The sequence below is a fragment of the Jaculus jaculus genome, chromosome 1 (assembly GCF_020740685.1).
Source record: "Jaculus jaculus isolate mJacJac1 chromosome 1, mJacJac1.mat.Y.cur, whole genome shotgun sequence".
NCBI classification, from domain to species: domain Eukaryota; kingdom Metazoa; phylum Chordata; class Mammalia; order Rodentia; family Dipodidae; genus Jaculus; species Jaculus jaculus.
Window position 1 is genome coordinate 169,600,095 of NC_059102.1, and position 21,078 is coordinate 169,621,172.

Here is a 21,078-nt window from a genome sequence, read left to right on the forward strand (position 1 = left end):
GTGAAAATTATAGTTCTGTTGAATGTAAATAACAAGTGGCTCAGAGAATCTGAGTAATCAATTAAAGAAGCTGTTTCAAATAAGATCTGCAATCTACATGCATACTGGGCATTTATCCTCAACAGACATTTGCTTTCTTTTCTTGTTATAGACAGATTGGATTATAAATCTGGTCATTTGCAATAGAAACAAATATGCTTTTAGATACTATTCTTTAGCCATTGAATAGTGGGTGCTATATCCAAGGCATCATGTCTTAGGGTCAGTTGAGGCATGGCCCCATCATTGATGGTCTCTTTACAAGAAAACATGGCTCTTACCAATCTATCTATTTGCCATGTGGGACACGTTTTTTGTTCCCTTATGGATCCCTATCTATCCTAGGGTAAGGGCCGATTACTCAGAAGCAAGACAGGAATAGGGTACTTGTAAATTGTATTTGAGAAGAGTCTAGGGTCATCAGCTCCAATGGCTCAGACATGAGGAGCCAAACTCAGGGGCTGTACATCTAGGAAGTCATAGAGAGGAAAGAAAAGGCACAGGGCATGTAGAAATTCCTGCAGTTATATTAAATACATGTATCAAATGATCACACTATACCCCATTACTATATTCAATTATTATGGGCCAATTAAAACCACAAGGAAAGCTAAGCAACAAAAAATTAAGACAAAACAATGATTAGTTAGATAATGCAGTAATCATTCAGTGATATTTAAAGTATACAAAACCCAGTGTGTTACCTACAATTTTTTGTCCAGTGTTATTAACATAATATCATATAACCTATTAAGCATATTCATGAATGTATTTAATAAATGTCATGTTACAAGACATAAAGACTGTTAAAATAAAAATATATATATAATTCTTACATATTAACATTTATTTATGTATTAATTAAATGTGCCTAAGTCTGCTTTTTGTAGTGTGTTAATAGTTTACAGAAATGATATCTTTGTGAATGCTATTCTACAGATTTATTTTTTTCTTTCAATATTGTTTCTGAAGCTCTTTCTCTCTGTCAGTATCTATAGATCTAATTCAGTATTTTAAATTGTTCCATAGAAATAAGATACTAAAATGTATATATTCTACATTTTATTTTACCTATTAATGGACATTTAGGTGATTTCCAGTGTTTGAAAAAAAATTTGTTTACTGTTTCCCTTACCTTTTAAATTCAGGAAGTATGTACAGTCGTGTAAAACAAGGGCAGTGAGGTGAGGTGAAACCCGAAGGGTATGTGACACCTACTCCATCTTATATGTGCGCGCACTCTAAGCTTCCTGCCTCAGCGAAGTCCATTAGGTTCCTTTCCCACAGTAAGATCTGAAAGGATACACTCTTGGGACAGAAGGGTCTGCTCAGGGACACTAATCTCATTGGTGATCCAAATAGCCTCTGGGTACCATTCCAGTTGCAGCTCATTAGAAAAGAAAATGAGGTGCAAGTTCTCTGAGTGCCAAAGTCCATGGCAGGAAGCTAAGATTCTCCAACTCCACTGTACTCAGCTCCAGCCTCCTCAGCTTGGCTTCTTGTCCTTTGGAACCAAAACGTCCTGTGAAGTGAGGACACTGAAAGCTGGCATCCAGGTCCTCCAGTGCTATTTGCAACACATTTTGAAACAAGGCTTAGGGCTGGGGAGATGGCTTAGTGGTTAAGCACTTGCCTGTGAAGCCTAAGGATCCTGGTTCCAGGCTCAATTCTCCAGGACCCATGTAAACCAGATGCACAAGAGGGCGCATGCATCTGGAGATCCTTTGCAGTGTTTGGAGGCCCTGGTGTGCTCATTCTCTATCTATGTGCCTTTTTCTCTCTCTGTCTGTCACTCTCAAATAAATAAATAAGCCCCAAAAAAATGAAACAAGGTTGAAAAGGGCTGGAGAGATTGCTCAGTGGTTAAGGTGCAAAGCCTAACAACCCAGCAAAAATAAAATTATTTAACAGGTAAAAAAGCACATATACCAATATTCATGAGTGCATGCAATCCCTGTTCTTTCTAAATACAGCCATGTAACCTTGGTTCTGGCAAGCCTGCTCTGGTGGTATTGGGTTCATCAATAAGTGAAAAGGCGGGCTGGAGAGATGGCTTAGCAGTTAAGCGCTTGCCTGTGAAGCCTAAGGACCCTGGTTCGAGGCTCGGTTCCCCAGGTCCCACGTTAGCCAGATGCACAAGGGGGCGCACGTGTCTGGAGTTCATTTGCAGAGGCTGGAAGCCCTGGCGCACCCATTCTCTCTCTCTCCCTCTACCTGTCTTTCTCTCTGTGTCTGTCGCTCTCAAATAAATAAATAAAAAATTAAAAAAAAATAAGTGAAAAGGCTAAAGAACTGGCTTTTTCACAGTAAAATTGTCAAAATAATTACAAGTTACTCATTAGATCACAAGGAAACATAAGAATACAGGTATGATCTTTCAAACCCTAGTGCTAGGACGTAGCTTTTATGTGCTGTAGTTCCCTGTAATTAAGGGCCAACACCAGTATTCACTTGTCATTAAAGACTGCTCACAGCAAATGAGGGGCTGGAAGGAAGACAGCCTCAAAAGCACTTATAAATATTTTCATTAGAAAACGTGCTTCCAAATTAGTTTCAGCAGAACTATACTTTATAGACCAAACAAGTATCTGCTCAGATTAATTCAGGCTCCTACTTCATTTTTATTTTATTTTTATTTTTTTTTAAATTTTTTATTTATTTATTTGAGAGCGACAGACACAGAGAGAAAGACAGATAGAGGAAGAGAGAGAGAATGGGCGCGCCAGGGCTTCCAGCCTCTGCAAACGAACTCCAGACGCGTGCGCCCCCTTGTGCATCTGGCTAACGTGGGACCTGGGGAACCGAGCCTCGAACCGGGGTCCTTAGGCTTCATAGGCAAGCGCTTAACCGCTAAGCCATCTCTCCAGCCCTTTATTTGTTTTTTTGAGGCAGGGTCTCATTGTAGCTCAGGCTGACCTGGAATTCGCCATGCAGTCTCAGCATGGCCTTGGACTCTTGGCAGTCCTCTTACCTCTGTCTCCCAAGTGCTGGGATTAAAGGTGTGCACCACCACGCCTGGCTTACCTATTTCATTTTTGAACTGTTCCATTCTACAGAATAAATACTAAATGTTTAAAAAATACACTTCATTTGAAATGCTTTAAATAAACACAATTCAAGCATAAAACAATGTATTATGGTCTCGTATGCACTTATAAAATACTGTAATGAAAAATTAACGGGTTCCCGTAAGCAGTACTGCTTTAACATAGCATGTGTGTATGGCACAAATACTTATTCAACAAGTGACATTACAGACACAGGAAAAGCACAAGCAGTGTCTAGTAGTGGTATTTTCAGTTGTTCTGTCCAAGATTAAAAACAGTTTCAAAATCTGGGCATGGTGGCACATGCCTTTAATCCCAGCACTCAGGAGGCAGAGGTAGGAGGATTGCTGTGAATTTGTGACCAGCCTGGGACTACACAGTGAATTCTACATCAGCCTGGGCTGGAGTGAGACTCTACCTCAAACAAAACAAAACAAAACAACAACAACAACAAAAAAAACCAAACAAGCAAGCAAGCAAGCAAACGAACAATCAAAAAGAACAGTTTCAAAATCAGTAGTGGTATTAAAGCTAAGCCACTTTCTAAAGTGGACTTATAGCAGCCCTGTCTCCCAAGCACAGATGTTGTAAAATTCTGACTTTGTAGTTGGTGACAGGACCACAATATATTAAAAGCATAAGTCACAAGCATCAGCATATAGATGCCCCATAGTGGTCCACTCTTCTTACAAATCTAGAATCAGGTTGGTTGTACATACACATATGGCTCAAGGTCAAGTGTAGAAAATACAAGAATCTCACACAAAGTCCAAAACAAACATATTCAACAATAAAAATAATAAGCTGTATACTTTTGTGCCTGTTTTTTTAAAGATAACCATGTGTTCATCTTCCTTTCAGCTACAACGGTGGAGAACAAGGGCCACCACCACTCCCATGCAGAGGAGGTTCCAACAGGTAATGCCAGCACCACCTGTTAAACTCTGGTCAGAAAGCTGAGCAAGGTGGTCTGTTTAGTGGGGTAATCCACTTACTTGGCACAATGGCCACAGAGACAAAGTAGTACTTCCAAATGAACAGAAAACAGCCCTTATAACCCATTTTCTCTTGGCCAACTGTGCTGTCCGAGTGTTCACGTGAGTCTTCAGCTTGTCCCTGATCTTCCTTTCCAGCCTGGCGTATCTGGCAAGCTCATCCAACATGTTGACGGTGGAGAGCTCCCGCTTCACGTCCCGGATTTCTGCCCGTGTCTGCAACTCCTGATCCTCGTCCTTCTGCAGACCCCTGAACACAAAGGACAGGAAGAAGGGAAGGAAGATCTGGAGGACATTGCGCCCGAACACAAAGCTGAGCACAGACAGCCATAGGGACTGCCAGTTTTTAAAAATTAAAAACAAGGGCTGGAGAGATGGCTTAGCCGCAAAGTGCTTGCCTGTGAAGCCTAAGGACCCCGGTTCGAGGCTCGGTTCCCCAGGTCCCACGTTAGCCAGATGCACAAGGGGGCGCACGCGTCTGGAGTTCGTTTGCAGAGGCTGGAAGCCCTGGTGCGCCCATTCTCTCTCTCTCCCTCTGTCTCTCTCTCTCTGTGTCTGTCGCTCTCAAATAAATAAATAAATAAATAAATAAATAAATAAATATTAAAAAAAATTAAAAATTTATTGCAAAGAGTTGCAATATTCATGTTTTCAGTGCTGTTTTATGCTAATTTTCAAATTTTTGTTGTAGACACTAAGAAGCTGAACTATTTAAAGGGCATGTAACAGCCATGTAATAGGGTGCCCCTCTCCTCACACCTTTGATGAAAGATGATGGTGTTGAGTTTAATTAGGGTTCTCTATCATGGGCTCTTGTATGTATTTTTAAGTCTTTGAAACTCCCCTTCTGGGTGGGCTGTGTATACTCTTCATGTACATGCAGCATGCTTCTCACTCACCATAGGAAGATTTAGCTCCTGCAATTGTATCAGAGAGCTTTCTAAACTTAATCAGAAAAATAAAAATTTAATTTAAAAATATTTTAGTTGACAAATAATTCCATGTATTTACACAGTACAATATAGTCTTTTGTTTAATGCTCAGTGATTAAACCTGGCTAATCAACAAGTTCATCACCTGACCTGCTTATGTTTTTGTGGCAAAACCACTTAAAAATCTACTATGGTCTTAGCAATATTCAAATATACAGTGCATTGTTGCTTGTGATGGTCATCATGCCGAGATGAGATTTTAAACATTTTTAAAAATTTTATTAGCATTTTCCATGATTATAAAAAAAATCCCATGGTAATTCCCTCCCCCCCCCCCCACTTTCCCCTTTGAAATTCCATTCAGATTTTAAACATTTTTATCTGAGATGGTTTTTGTAAGGCTGGGGAAGGAGATGAAGTAACATATCCACAAGCATATATATGTTACATATGTTAACAAGTTCAGGAACTCCTAAAAGCATGTCTGTGTGACATCGAGGCCATTTAACTGAAAATACACATTCTCACATGTATGCTTGGCATTAATCAGAGACAAAGAAATGTTTAAGGAAATTCCGTCAAATGCTGCCTAGGGATCTGGGGAGATAGCTCAGTCAGTAAAGTGCTTGATGACTAATCATAAGAAACTGTTAGGATATCCAGCACCCACATAAAAGCTGGATATTGTGGCACATGTCTCTAATGCCAGTGCGTAGGAAGTGGAGACAGGAGGATTCCCGAGTCTAACTGATGAAATAGCCTAGCCCAAACTGTGAGCTTCAGGTTCAGTGAGAGATCCTGTCTCAAAAAATAAGGTGGATGGGGGGGGGTATTACCATGGGATATTTTTTATAATCATGGAAAATGTTTTAAAAAATTGAGAAAAAATTAAATTAAATTAAAAAAATAAGGTGGATGGCTAGAGATGGCTTAGCAATTAAGTCAGGTGCTTGCAAAGCCAAAGGACCCATGTTTGACTTCTTAGGATCTACATAAGCTGAAGACACAAGGTGGTGCATGGGCCTGGAGTTTATTTGCAGTGGCTGGAGGCCCCGGTGCACTCATTCTCTCTATCTTTGTCTTTCTCTCAAGTAAATAAATAAAAATTAAAAGAAAGAAGGTGGAGAGTGATCAAGAAATATACTCTGTGTTGACCTCTGGCCTCCACACTCATGCACACACATTTGTAATACACAAAAGCGTGACTACATGAATATAAATATATATCTGTGTATGTATATATGTATATATATACATATATATATGTATATATATATATACATACATACATACATACTCATGCAAAATAGGCATTTAAGTATTTTGTCAAAACATACATGATTTAATGTGGAATGAGAAAGAACTAACCTGTCATACATGATTTAATGCAGAATGAGAAAGAACTCACCTGTGTAACTTATATTAATAGAACTAATTGCAACAATATCATCCCTGAAATCATTTTCCGAGTGCTGAGTGACGAGCTCATTCAAAAGCAGTATTACTCTGGCAGGCAGAGGTGGGAGAACTGCTGTGAGTTTGAGGCCAGAGCAAGTACCAGGCCAGCCTGGGCTAGAGTGAGACCCTACCTCCCAAAAGCCAAAACAAACAAACAAAAATGGATTTTTTTTTCTTTCTGTGTGTGTTTTTAAAGATAAGGTCTAACTATGTAGCCCAAGCTGGTGTCAAATTTGTGATCATCCTGTCTCAGCCTCCCCAGTGTTGTGATTTCATGAAGTGCCAACATGCCGGATAAAAGTGGACTTCTTAATGTTCTTAATGGAACAATCTTGTAAGTGAAACAAGGAAGAAACCAAATGTTACAGCGAAAGCAGAACAGATGTGACAAATTAGTGCTTTCTGAAGGTGGCGCTAGCAAGGAGGCTGCAGCCCCATTCACAGTACCTGTGCCTCCATTCCGCTAAAGGAGAAACTAGCTAACCTTGATGCTCCAGCAAGGGAATGTGAGTAGCATTCCTGAGTAGCAATGTGTTAGGATATCAGGGTAGGGAGGTCTGGAAAGCAGGATCACAAGGTGAAGGGTTGAACTCTCTTAAACAGCCACCTGATTAAGCCAGCAGGTAGAGTTTTGCATATAGCATCATATGAGAATTCACGAAGAAATCTTCATTCCAGAAGATTCTAGAAGAAATCCACTGACAACTGACTTCTATGCAACTTTTAAAAAGAGTATTTTTATGTACTTGCAAGAAAAGAAAGAGACATAATGGGCATTTCAGGGCCTCTCACCACTGCAAACCAACTTCAGATGCATGCACCACGTTGTGCATCTGGCTTTATATGAGAACTGGGGAATGGAACCCAGGCCATCTGGCTTTGCAAGCAATCTCCTTAACCCCTGAGCCATCTCTCCAGCCCTGCAACTTTTTTTTTCTTTTTATCCTACTAATTGCTCTGATTTATATTACTACACAAGGAAACATGAACTCTTTCCATTGGCCACTGAGAAATTTTGAATAAAATTTCCAGCCCATCTATTGTAAGAATTTAGGACCCTCTGCAGGGCATTTTTATTCTTATTCCTGACTACATGGTTCATCTCTACTAGTTTTGCTTTTGTCATTTTTAAAATTCATTATATAATATATTATCGATGTCTTTTTGCATTTAAAAATGAACTAGTCATGCTTTGGTTTCTTTTGTAAGGAATGTCAGTGTGCGCTTATCCACTGCTGCTGGAGGGTCACAATCATACAAACCTATTGGAAAAGCCAGTCAGCACAGAAGACGGAAGAACTGTGCTCCTCTTTCTTATTCAGCTGATATGCATTTTAAGATCAAGTGGATAGCCCAGTGTTTCAATTTATATAAAGGTTACAGCTGTTCTTCTATGGTATAAATAACTGCAAGCATGAGTAAGGCTCAAATGAAATAATACATATTGCAGACATTTTGTGAACTATAGACAGAATGGACACTAAGATATGTGAATCTATAAGTATGTTTTGAGTCTGTGTTTAGGAAATTGGATTTAATTAAAATGAAAAGGAAAATAATTACCTTTTAAAGGAAATTCTGGAGCAACAACATAACCTAATTCCTGGCAAGTCATCTGAACTAATGTGCATGGTCCCTTTGTTACCAGGATTATGACTTTGGTAATTCTGTTTATGATAATTCTACAGAAGCAGACCAAAAATGAACCCAACATGGCTCAGGGAAATTTTGCGGAAGAGGGGGGCGGAAAGAATGTCAGAGTCACATGTTGGGTCATGATTTGCAGAGACATTTATCATACCAATAACTGTGGGCTAACTCCACAATGCACAACCCATTTTCATTAACAAGGAGGGTCTAATGGGAGGGGGTAGATCTCAGATGAGCCTAAATAATGGTACCAAACTGCCTGTATTTACTGAAAAGAAAACTAATAAACTAAATTAAAAAAAAAAAGAATGTGGCTTCCTTTTGTCACAAAACTGCCAAATCTGCAGAAAAAGATGAACTGCTTAATTATTTAAATTTATAAGCATAACTTTTTTTTTTAATTTTTAAAAAAATTTTTTAAAATTTATTTATTTGAGAGCGACAGACACAGAGAGAAAGACAGATAGAGGGAGAGAGAGAGAATGGGCGCGCCAGGGCTTCCAGCCTCTGCAAATGAACTCCAGATGTGTGCGCCCCCTTGTGCATCTGGCTAACGTGGGACCTGGGGAACCGAGCCTCGAACCGGGGTCCTTAGGCTTCACAGGCAAGCGCTTAACCGCTAAGCCATCTCTCCAGCCCTTTATAAGCATAACTTTTAATGAAGGCCAGAGAACTTGTTTTTTAATACCTGCTCAAAAGTGCTAAGAACTTTAATTCATCCTTAAATCAAACCAAAAACAAATCACATTGTAATGGAGTATGTGAAGCCTCTTTCCTTAGCCCTACATTTGAATTATTGAGGTAATGTGTTACTAGGGTAAAAGAAAACAAATATAATGGTAGACAAAATGACCCAAGTACATCCTTCAAAAGCATTCTGAGGGATCTTTTTTTTAAAAAAAAATATTTGTTTTTATTTTTATTTGTTTGAGAGAGAGAGAGATAGAGAGAGAGAAAGAGGGAGAATAGGTGTGTCAGGGCCTCCAGCTGCTGCAAACGAATTCCAGACACATGCACCACCTTGTGCATCTGGCTTACCTGGGTCCTGGGGAATTGAACTTGAGTCCTTTGGCTTTGCAGGCAAGTGCCTTAATCGCCAAGCCATCTCTCAAGCCCTTGAAGGATCTTTTATTTTTTTTTAATTTATTTTATTTATTGACAATTTTCATACATGTACATAATATATTTTGGTCATAACTCACTCTTATTACTTTCTTTTGTCTGCCCTCATCCTCCTTCCACTGAACCTGTTCTTCATTCTAAGTAGCCCCTTTTCTATTTTTTTTTTTTTTTTTTTTTTTTTTTTTTTTTTTTTTGGTTTTTTGTTTTGGTTTTTTGAGGTAGGGTCTCACCCTAGCCCAGGCTGACCTGGAATTCACTATGTATCCTCAGGCTGGTTTTGAATTCACAGCGACCCTCCTACCTCTGCCTCCCAAGTGCTGGGATTAAAGGCATGCGCCACCACGCCCGGCTCCCCTTTTCTATTTTTGATGTAGTTTTTTTCCTATTACCCATGAGTACATGTTGATGGCCCCAATAGTGCACAGACAACAGTAACCACTGTGAAATCATGAGTACCATGGCCACTTAATGTGTGGATTCCAAAACACTTCCCCTGTCTTTTGTCTCTTGTAGTCTTTTCACTGTCATATTCATCTTCAAGAACCTTCTCTTGACTCTCCTGCTGAACTCTTGCTTCTTCCTGTCTAGTCTCTCTTCTACTTTGATGTCTTTCCTATGATCTACTGAACTTAATTAGAGTTATTTACATGAGCATGGGTGGTGGTTGGAGGTTATTTCAAAGCATAATTTACCTGTGGCTATGCTGTTGAAGGCAATGTCTCCCTATTCTCAACAACCATTAACTGCCAATAGCTCCTCAGGGACCTCTTCATCCCCCATGATGGAATGTTGACTGGCAGACTCAATCTTGTGACATTTTGTGCAAATAACCACCTGCATGCAGATCATGAGTGCAATGGCCATGTCACATCATATTCCACAGTGCACCTCCATCTTCTGACTCTTTCATTTTTTTCTTTTAATGAAAACTTCTATACTTATAGACAACCAACCATGGTATTTCCCTCCCATCCCCACTCTCTCCTTCATAACTCTGCTCTCCATCATATCCCCTGCCTCTCTCCATTAGTCTCTCTTTTAATTTGATGTCGTCATCTTTTTCTCCTATTATGAGGGTCTTGTGTAGGTATTGCTAGGCTCTGCGAGGTCATGGATATCGAGGCCAATTTCTGTTCAAAGAGTTGTAAGTAAGGAGTGGTACCCTTTCTTTGGCTCTTATATTCTTTTTGCCACCTCTTCCACAATGGACCCTGAGCCTTGGAGGGTGTGAGATGTTTCAGTGCTGGACATTCCTTTGTCCCTTCTTCTCATTGGCTCTTTCATTTTGTCTGCCCCTGCTTCCATCATTTTCTCTGAGCCTTGGAGGGGGTGATAGAGATGTTTGAGGGATCTTTTACAAAGACAAATTGTTTGAACAAACCCTTCATTCCCATCCCCTTGTCCTCCGAATGAAATCCTCAGTCCTTGTCCGTTTCATGTAATGCATGATCAAATCCACACTTCTGTCTCTATGTTCAGACCACAGCCATATGCTCAGTCTTCACTTATCCTCAATTTCTTCTCCACTGTCCTCCGTGTTCTCATGTCTCTATAATTTGTTTCTATTTTCTCTGTCTCTCTAGTGCCATTTCTGTATTTTATTTTTTCATTTTTAAAAAAGATTTTATTTTTATTTATTTATTAGAGACAGAGAAAAAGGGAGAGAGAGAGAGAGGGAGAGAGAGAGAGTGAGAGAGAGTGAGAATGGGAGCACCAGGGCCTCTAGCCACTGCAAATGAACTTCAGATGCATGTGCCTCCATGTGCATCTGGCTTAAGTGGGACCTGGAGAATCAAACTGGGGTCTTTAGGCTTTGCAGGCATGCACCTTAACTGCTAAGCAATCTCCCCAGCCCTTTCTCTGCTTATCTCGCTTTGTGTTTACCTGTTTGCCTCTTTCTTTTTATCACTACATCTCTGACTCTATATCTATTATTCCTATTTTTCTGTCTTTGTCTCTATCTCTGACTTTGTCTTTCCAGGTCTTTGTGTCTCTCTGTCTTTATCTCTGACTTTGCCTTTCCGGGTCTTTGTGTCTCTCTCTGTTTCTGTTAATCTCTTTTTGAGTATACCTGTATTTCTACTTGTCTTACTCTCCCTCCCTCTATCTCTGTTTTAGGAGCCTAAGTTGTCTAAATTGAATTCCCCTGTACATTCCTTAGTAACTATAGCCTTCTTTGACATAATGCATCTTCTTCAATATCTATCTGTTCGTTAGATTATAATTTTCATAATGAAGTGAGTTGTGTCTGACACACATTTGCTCAGTACATTTTGGGAGATTTAAACTATTAAGTTGGCAATTTCAGAGCTTTTAAGGGATCTCCTAGTGACTCAACCATTAATTACCCTGTTGGCAAATAAATAATTCAAGGTCCAAGTAGTAAAATCACTTGTTAGTATCTCATAGCCATTAGTGAAACAACTCTGTTCCAGCCCAGCAGTCTCTCCATTTGCCACAACACAGCAGTCCTTTACTTGCTGAGGGTTTGTCTGAAAGGAGGTGAAGGGTTCTAGAAGGAAGAATGCCCTTGATCTCACAACACTTGCTTCCTACTTTGACAATTCTAGCTTCCTGTTTTCAAAGAAATCATGCTTCTTCAGGTCTGTTCCATGAATTTTGTAGTTGGAGAGAATCTCCTCCTTGTAATCATGATGTATCAACAGAAAAAAAAAAAATGAGACTATATGAACTGGTAGTTTTCAGACTGTTCCAGGAGCCCCAGGATTCTGTATAGCTTCTGAGGGGAGAAGAAGAAATTAACCTCTGGGCTCTGGGGCCTTTCCACTGTTCAACCAAGTCAGCTCCTCTTCCATGAGTTTTTGGATATTAATTCCATGCAAGCTTTCACCTGAAGATAAAGATCTCATTGCTGAAATAATGTACATATCCCACAAGTTTAATCCAGTTTTCTAATTTGATAAATTAGAAAATTAAAAGCCTAAGGAAGGAAGTAGTTGCAAGAATGTGTCAGAGCTAGGATGTTCAAACTGAGTTCTTCTGACTGTGGTCCATGTACAACCAGGCATTTTTTTCTTTTCCTTCTTTTTATTAGATGTCAAATTTTAAGTCAATAGCATAAAATGTGACTTAAGCTTATTTATAAAATGGTTTTTAGCTCATTTACAAATGTTTTTTATTGACAACGTACTTTGTGTATGTACATCATGTGTTGATTTCCTCTTTCCCTTGTCTCTGCCCCCATTCTGCTGGAGGCACTCCTCAGTGGGGTTTCAGGTATTCCTCATGAGGTTCTGGGTTACAGGCACTTTTTCTTCTGAAGAAAACACTCATATGATCACATCCATCATAAAGGCCGAGGGAATGGGGAAGACCTGTGCTTTGCTAAAGTCCTTTCATCCAGTCCTCAGCATTGGTTCTCTTTCTCCTCTCTGTTTCACTTCCAGCAACTCTTTTTGACTCTTCCTGTTCTCAGAAGTTCTGTGTTAGTCACATGGTGAGAATTTCAGTCCTTCATCTTCTCTCTCCATACAATAAGCAGGAAAAGCAGATTCCATTTGCAGCATGAACTTTCCCAAAGAAGACACGATCTTTGGCGACAGGCTTTCAAATGTGAGTGAAAGTCTAATTATACATAGCATATATGTGTGTGTACACATGCCAACAAGAAAGTGCATTTCCCAAAGCCTTGGTGTTATAATACAGTTGCACCACCCATCTTACTTATAAAACGGTGATGAAATAACCACAGAAGGGCTGGAGAGATAGCTTATCAGTTAAGGTGCTTGCCTGTGAAGCCCAAGGACCCATGTTCTACTCTCCAGATCCCATATTAGCCAGACACACAAAGGTGAGGCAAATGCAAGATCACACATGCTCACTAACTGGCACAAGCGCCTGAAGTTTGATTGCTGTGGCTGAGGCCCTGGTGTGCCAATTCCCCCCGCCCCCTCTCTCTCTCCCTTTCTTCTTTCACTCACTAAAAACAAAAAACAAAAAATACAGTAAAAGATCAGGTTGAGCTGACACGTGGAAACTCTTCACCATACTCAGGTACAGACACATTTGTTCAAACAGAATGAGTCAAGGTACAAATCAAAAAATGGAAATATCTGAGGTATCAGTGAGAGTGAACTTAAAATCAGGGCAGGAAGTGGGGCTGGAACTTTGTGGTGGAGAGAATTTCTGAGCAGGGGAGGGTTTGGGTCTTTGTGGAGATGTTGTGTGTTTCTGGCCTCCCCTCTGTCTCAAACCCAGAACATGACAGGAATCAACTGCCCAGAAATGAAAATATTGTCACTTTGTTCATTGACATCTCCTCTACTTTAGAGAGAAAAATTTATTTAAGAGTTTAAAATGTTTTTTTGATTAAGCTCTCTGTATCAGTGCTCAGACTCTCTAATTGATTCTGATGAACACAAAGTGGGGTGATTCTGGCCAGCGGAACTACCTCACACTGCTGGTGAAGTGGACTTGTCAGGAGCACTGAGCTGGTCCCAACCACACCCAGAGCGAACGTGAGGAGGAATCATGGTTTACCTCCTGATAACATGGTGTCAGAGGTTGCACAGGTCACAGGGACGTGATTTTCCTCTGGCTTCTAGGAGGAAGTGAGATTGCTTTCACCTTCCAGAAACACACACATTTTATGGAGGAATTTTCTTCTTTTGCAAGGTGTCTTGGAGAACCCTAGGCCCTTACTCTCCCAGGCTGATATCTGGAGAATACATGGGCTTGCACATGTTTTTCAGCCCCCCCCCCCAAAAAAAAGCAGAGGAAATTTGGGGGGAAGGAGGAAATTACAGGAAGTATGGATGGTCAAATTCCTGACCCTACTTACATCTGCTCATTTAGATCCACCTTTCCTGCCCCTGGCATGCAAATTTATGTTGCCCAAATCCCTATACGTCATGCTTCTCCTTTCATTGTTCGCCATGAACTGAAGAACACTGTGAGCACAAGACTCAGCGTCCTTAGGCCTCCAACAACTCCTGGCATAGAAACTGCCAAACAGGTTAGTTTATTGAGTAGAAAAGTGAGTCTCATATTGGCACATAGTGGATACTCAGTCAAAAATACTCCAGGGCTGGAGAGATGGCTTAGCGGTTAAGCGCTTGCCTGTGAAGCCTAAGGACCCCGGTTCGAGGCTCGGTTCCCCAGGTCCCACGTTAGCCAGATGCACAAGGGGGCGCACGCATCTGGAGTTCGTTTGCAGTGGCTGGAAGCCCTGGCGCGCCCATTCTCTCTCTCTCCCTCTATCTGTCTATCTCTCTGTGTCTGTTGCTCTCAAATAAAAAAAAAAAAAACTCCAAAGGAGTAAGCAGTGTTCATTGTTGAAAACAAAAAAATAATATGAACTGGGAAAAAAATCAAAGTAATTCAATAAACTCTGCTAAGCAGACGTAATTACCACCAACTGGTGGGTAGATACCTCCAGTAATAGATACTTGTACATTTCTGGGGTAATGGAGACTGCATAACATCATTTATTTACAAAATTATAGCACGAGAATTTCTTATCAAAATTGTTTGAAATAATTGTGTTGGTTATAAAACATCTTGCCATATAAATTCACTTATTGGCTTTTGTAGCTATCTTCAATTTTTTTCTATGATAAAAATGAGGAGGACACCTGTATGAAAAAAAAAGCCCACACATCAGTGTTGTGATGGTTAATACTAAACATTTATTTGAAGAAAGAAACTATGAATGATTAAAATATTCACTGTATTGTATTCAGGTGGATGGATGTTTAAGAAATGAAAATTCATGGCTTCAAAGATGACCTTTTCCCCACAAGTTCACTTGCTCATTTCCCTTGCCCTTTTAGTCTGTCTCTTACGGCTGAACATTATGTCAAGCCAGGTCAAAGGTGTGGGTAGAAGAAAAAGGAAATATTTTAAAAATAGAGAAAAGGGAGTTTCCCCTTATCTGGTGTAAGGATTTGAGGTTGCTCCCAGGCAAGAGGAAATAACCTAAATGCTCTCACATAGGTGTGCTGACCTCTAAAATGCAGAAGGGCACAGAAGCAGGTTGTGGGTGTTATTTTGCAACTTTTTGTTCTGCACATACACATCCTGAGCATCAGGTGGTGAGGGCCCCTCTCAGAGCAACAGAAAGACTTTAAACACAGCAGTTACAAACAGAACAATTGACACGTGGACACTCACTCGCTCTTTCCCAGGAACCCCCACTCAGATAGCAGTGACTTCAGACACACAAAGGGACTGTAGTCATTTCTTGTGCTACACAGCTCTCCCCAAGTCCTCTCATGCAAACCACAGTGCAATCTCAGGACAAGTACTTATGACCAAGTACAAACTACAGACAAGCCGAATTTTCAAAAAGGGGGAGGGGAACTCAGGGGCACAACATAAAAAAATAGGCCACCCTTTAGTTGAGCATCTCACAAAGTATGTCTTCAGTGCCACTTACCATCCCTGGAACCTTGGAGCAAGAGAACTAGGTGCCTGTGCTAGATCAAGAAAGCAGCCATGAGGTCCCTTGCCTGGGCTGGGAAAGCAGAGCAGGGCTTGCTGTGAGAGACACCCTGGGTCAAAGAAACTCGTGCCTTGGGCTCAATCCTGTTGAAAGTATGACTGTGCCTTTCTAGTCCCATGCAAAGGAAGGAAGAATGCCCCTGACTGAGGGGCTTACAGATCCTGGCAGGGTACTGGGGCTTGAGCCGATGTGGAAGGAACACAAGACACTAGTCTTTGTGCTCAGTGTTCCTGCCTTCTAGGACAATCCTGATAGTAAAAAGTGCTGTGTCCAAACAGAAGTGATACTTAGTTCACATTGACTCCACACAAGAAGCTAGCATGCACACTGGGTCAGTGTGAGCATCAGGCCTCACCAAGAGTCAAAGCTAGGACCCCCAGGAGGCATAATGTCACAACACAGGGCAAATTAGCCTTAAACAAACAAGCTTATGGGGAAGGAACCTCAGACTCGTCAATCACAGGCCTTGCCAGGAGACCAGTCACCACAGGGTAGCATTTGCAGACATGATAAAGGTGGGGTGGGGTGGGGTGGACAAGCACTGTGTGACAGACTATTCTTACATTGATCAGTCAAGTATCACAGCCACAGCTATGAGGTGAAGTACATTGCTATGACTGGATTGTAGAATACTGGGTCAGGTGTCACCCAGACCTCAGCAGAGCTGGCCTTAGGGATGGGGAAACCAAGACTGAGAGACAGAAGTGGCCTGCCTAAAACCAACAGCAGGCTGGTGTTAGAATCAGGAATTGAGTCCAAGTGTCCAGAATCCCAATTAGCTCTGTGCTTTCAATGTCCCTTGTCCTAATTTTACAAGGTAGTAATTAGAAGCCAACTTCAGCAGAGAATAGGAGAAATAAAGGAGTGAAGGACTACTCAGGATCATGAAAAATCCAGAACAAAGAACCTGGTTCTGATGATCAAAGCTTTCAATTGGCTCTTTAGTAACCAGGAATTTAAATAAATTCCTCTTTTATGCATATTATACTTATATATCTCTCCTTGAGCTTTTGAAATTACTTATCTGTGTTAACATATATTAATCGTACATATTAATGGGGATCACTAACATTTTCATTCATACATACATATCTGTGCAATATCAATGCCCAGTTATATTTATTTCACCCAAAACCCCTTCCCCGAACTTTCACAATACACAGAAGTCCCTTTCTCACTTTCCTCATCTTTATCATTTCGCATCTCAAGTGTCTGCTATCCCATTGTGGACTCCACAAGGTTTGCTTGTTGGCTCCCATTAATGAGTGAGAACATGAAGGTCTTTGCTCCATGTCTCTCTGTTTTCATTCAACACAATGCTGTCCAGTTCTATTCATGTTACTGTGAATGACAGACTCATTCTCCTAATGTCTGAGTAGTAAGTACACCACATTTCTTTTCATTCATCTGCTCAATGGCACCTAAGTGGCTTTCATATGTTGTCTAGCATGAAAAGTGCTGTAGTAAACATGTGTATTTTCTTGGTATAAAGATTTCATTTTCTTTAGGTATACCTTATAATTAATTGTACTTGTGAGTTAATTTTTTTTGTTTATTTACTTGAGAGAGAGAAAGGGGGTTGGGGAGAGAGAATGAGAATGAATGTGCCAGGGCCTCCAGCTACTGTAAACAAACTTTAGATGCATGTGCTGCCTTGTGCATCTGACTTATATGAGTACTAGGGAGTTAAACCTGGGTCCTTAGGCTTCACAGGCAAGTACCTGAACCACTAAGTCATTTCTCCAGCCCTTACTTGTGACTTCTAACACATATTCAAACTGTTTTCCACAATGACTGTGCTAATTTACTTCCTAACCAGTACATAAGCATTTCTTCATATATCTGGCAGTACTTTTTAATTTGCACGTAATGTGTATATTGCATGTGTGGCATGATGTGTGTGTAGTATATGTAACAATAATAATGATAAATTATGACTTGTTAGAACATCGTCATGCTTGTGTAATTTACATGTCACCCTTCATTACACTACAAAGGCAGAGCTAAGTAGTTACCACAGATTCCATACCACTGTAAAGCCTAAAGTACTTACAGGAAATGTTAGCTCACTCCATTCTGAAGGAGGCCTAGGATGAATTCTTTGATAAAACATGCTATTCATTCAAATAGCCCTACAAATACAATATTTTCCTTAAATATAGGGATACTTTTGCTGAGATATTAATACAAATATCCAGGCATTCCTTCTGAGTTTATGACTTCCTCCACATCATGAATGACCACAAGAAAGGCAGGCTTTGAACTGTCTAACATGCCCTTTTCTCAGCCCTGGCAGGTATGAACCACAGAACCTTCTGAAGACTTCCCAGCAATCTCAGAAAGGCTGGCAGCTGGTGTCCACCAGGCTCCTCCCTGCACCCTGGGCAACACTCCACGGATGTCTGGTCGGTCCTCTCAGCACCTCCTTCTATGATTTAGAGGTACAAGCTACTGTTTATTTCACTGGGGTGGAGGTTATGGTTTAGGGAAACCCCAAATATTACCCTATGTCACCAATCATACCAGCATGTGGTTTATACTTCAGTTCTAAAACCTCTGCTTCACATCCTTATTTGTCAACTCAGGAGTTGAGGTATGTGAGTCACTATGGAAAACAGAACCATTTCTAGGACCTGAGTAAACCACAGCCCAGTGCAGACTCTCACTCTCATTTGCAAGTACAAACAACGTTAGGTGGACAAAGGACTATTTCAAAAGAGAAGCCATAGCTTACTTGTCATATACTCATTCCTTTGGTGGAAGACCGAACCATGCAGACTAGCTGTCTTGCTGCTATCTTGACCTGTCCATGGCTATTGCAGGTGGAAAGTGTAATGGTGGTAACTTTGCCTTCACTTCATTTTCTTCAGCCCATCTGAAGATCCACTTGTAAAAGAAGAAATGGCTGCTTGTGTACCTGTTTATCTTAATTCTTCAATAATGAGATGAGTGCAGAAAATGACATCTGCTAAGTTAACCCAGAGACATCCAATGATAACCAATCACTTATTTTACTCAAATCTTATTCAAAGAGAAGTCATTTGCTCAGAAAAATGTGAGGCCTGATGAATGACCTAGGGGAAATTCTGCAGTACTGTGCTCTCCCTGTCAATTAAGGTTCTGTTTTCAGTTGATGAAGAATCCAGAGTTGCTTTTCACATAGCCTGAGGTCATCAAGATATCTTAGTACCTGTAAGAGGCAAGGGGTTGGTCCTAAGAGTTCAGTCCTTATGGGTTGATGAAGAGGAAGGGAGGCCCTGAAGGTTTCACTGATTTCTTCATCTTTACAGTAAAAACAAGTTTTAATATTGGTTACTCAGAAACTGGCACCTACAAGGGATGTCTGACTATCAGATGCTCAATCAATGTTATAGGTAAGGGATTGATGAGACAGGCTTCCACTGAAATATTTGGAGAACTGTTCTGAGAGATGCCGAGGCACATCAGGATTCAATGAAAATCAGAGATGTACTGACAAGACATGTGTGCTATCACATGGAATAATGGTGTAGCAGACAAGTCTTTGACCACATAAGCATTTCCTTCTGTTTCGAGTACAGTGGAAACATCACTGCAAATCACAGATATTCTTCCCATACTCTCCATATCTCTCCTCTTACCCTTTTCTGTTAGTTTCTTGTTTTCTGGAAAGCTTAGCTTCTACTTTCATGACCTGCATGTATACATGTATCTATATCAAATCTAGGAAGCAGCAGTAGGAGGAAACATTTGTTTTCTGAGATTGGCTTAATTCTTTTAATATGGTTGTCTTCAGTTGTATGTATTTCCTTCAAGTAACATGACATCATTCTTCCACATGGTTAAAAAAATTTACATTGAATATATATGTCATATTTTCCATATCAATTCCTTTGCTGCTGGATACCTAGACTGTTTCTATACCATTGCTATTCTGAATAATGTTGCAATAAATCAATGTGCTAGGATCTCTTTGTTTTCTTGACTGGAGTTCTCTGCATAAATACCAATAAGTGGAGCATGGTGGAGCACACCTTTAATCTCAGCACTTGGGAGGCAAAGGTAGGAGGATCGCTGTGAGTTCGAAGCCACCCTGAAACTCCATAGTGAATTCCAGGTCAGCCTGGGCTAGAGTGAGACCCTACCTCGAAAAACCAAAACAAACAAACAAAATACCCAAAAAGTGGTAGAAGTAGCTCACATGAAAGAACCATTTTTTTTTTTTAACAAAAGAGGTTAAATTTTTAATAAAACAACCTCACATTTATTGTCACACAGTAATAACATAAGGGTCATCAAAACACTATGAACAAATGTTTCAGAATTATACTACCAACAGAAGACACCCCCCCTCAAAATCTTGTGTTCTCATCTTCTCACTTCTCATTTCTAGTTGGAAACACTTTGTAGCAGAGTAATATTATCTCCTTTCAACATGATCCGACCCAGTTATTTTCTTGACTTTATTTTAGAATGAATTTCTTCTGCATCATCTAACACGAGGTTCATGTACTCATCAAAACCAATAATACAGACCTCTATCTGCATATTCACTTGCTCATAAAGCCACACCTAAATCCGAGATCTATTTTGCAAGTATCTGAAGATCAAGTTGATGGGCTGCACCATCACCTTCTGCACCTTCTGGTCCTGGCTGCGGTACGCCATGGCAGAACCTGTCACAAAGACCACAAATATCCGCATGCCTGAAAGAACCATTTTTTAAATGTGTTTCTGGTGCACTGGATGATTCCTTCCAGGTTCTTGGTCCTTTAATCAAAGAACTGAAAAAGGGGCTGGAGAAATGGTTTAGTGGTTAAGGCATTTGCGTGTGAAGCCTAAGGACCTCAATTCGATTCCCCAGGACCCATGTAAGCCAGATGCACAAAGGGACGCATGCCTCTGGAATTCATTTGCAGTGGCTAGAGGCCCTGGTGTGTCCATTCTCTCTCTCTGCCTCTTCCTCTCCTTCTCAAATAAATAAATAAATAAAATTTAAAAAACAAGAATTGAAAAAGTACACATAAATAAATAGAAGACCATACTGGCACATTTAGAGTAAAATCAAATGGATCATGGTCAATAATATTTTTTGATGTCATTTTGAATTCAATGTATAAGTATTTTATTGTGGAGTTTTGTATCTATCTATGTTCAACAACATTGGTCTATAATTTCCTTGTATAATACTGGCTTCATAAAATAACTTGATAGCATTCCTTGCTATTGTTACTTTTTAATGAAATTCTTTGAGAAGGATTGATATTAGCACTTCTTTAAAGGTCTGATAGAATCCACCTACATCTGAACTTTTTGCTGGTAGATGTTTATTTTTTAAATTATTACTGTAATTCCATAGATACATCTGTTTCAGTTGTTTATACATTCTTGGT

At 40.2% G+C, this 21,078-nt stretch overlaps 2 pseudogenes; both read right to left on the reverse strand.

The window, feature by feature from the left end:
- Positions 1–3,943: 3,943 nt before the first annotated feature.
- On the reverse strand, positions 3,944–6,930 carry LOC101593840 (annotated as a pseudogene).
- A 12,994-nt stretch (positions 6,931–19,924) lies between these two features.
- Positions 19,925–20,353, reverse strand: LOC101616165 (annotated as a pseudogene).
- Between the last annotated feature and the right edge of the window lie 725 nt (positions 20,354–21,078).